The following is an 837-nucleotide window of genomic DNA, read 5'->3' as shown; positions in this document are numbered from 1 at the left end:
GTTCGAAAAACTTCCCTGCGGCGGCCTGGGCGCTAACCCACGCTGCCCGTGGGAGCTGAGCCTCCGTGGGAAGGGGCAAGGAGCTGAGCTGCCGGATCTCCTCTCTGAGCGTGGCCGGCGTGGCCTCCCGCGTATCCTGAGCGGAAACCTGCGCTCTGAAGGGCCTCGACGCTGCCGGAGCGCCCGTGCCGTGCTGGGGAGTCCTAATTAGCTGGCGCCGCTGTAATTCTATTGAGGCTGCTTCAGTGACCCAAAAGCGGTGTACGCGCGTCGTAACAGAGCTCCAGTCCGCGTGGATGCTCTCTGGCGATGTAAACGGAAGAGGAGCTGAACTCTGCAGCGTGCGTGGTGTGATGGTTTTAGGAGTGAAACCTGGCTGTTAAGGAGGAGGCATGCTGCCCCGAAGCCGATGGCAGTGTTGCTCGCTGGATTTCCACGTGCTTGGCTTAAGTGACTGAAGGTGGTGGCACTTTCCTGCCCCAGGGACCGAGGAAGGCGTCACCTCTGGGTGAAATGGCCAATGTGACCGGTAGCTTTTTGCCCCCTCGTCCCCAGCGAGGCGTTTACGTCAGCGCAGCTGTTCTGAAACTGAATTGCGGGGCTGCTTCATCTCAATGTGACCGAAAGTGAGAAGGATGTAGTAAAGTTGGAGTTTTTCATTTAGCATCTATAGAACACATAGTCTCCAAATGACAGTGATAGCGCATCCCACTTAATTGTAGTCTGAAACAAGTTTTTTTTAATTAAAAAAAAAAAAAAAGCCTTTCTGGGGCATATAAACGACAGCAAAGCCAGCTGTGTAGAACAGGTTCCTTACTGCTGTCTGGGCAGAAGTCT

The sequence above is a fragment of the Egretta garzetta genome, unplaced genomic scaffold (assembly GCF_000687185.1).
Source record: "Egretta garzetta isolate BGI_Z169 unplaced genomic scaffold, ASM68718v1 scaffold327, whole genome shotgun sequence".
Classification (NCBI taxonomy): domain Eukaryota; kingdom Metazoa; phylum Chordata; class Aves; order Pelecaniformes; family Ardeidae; genus Egretta; species Egretta garzetta.
This window is presented reverse-complemented; position numbering follows the sequence as displayed.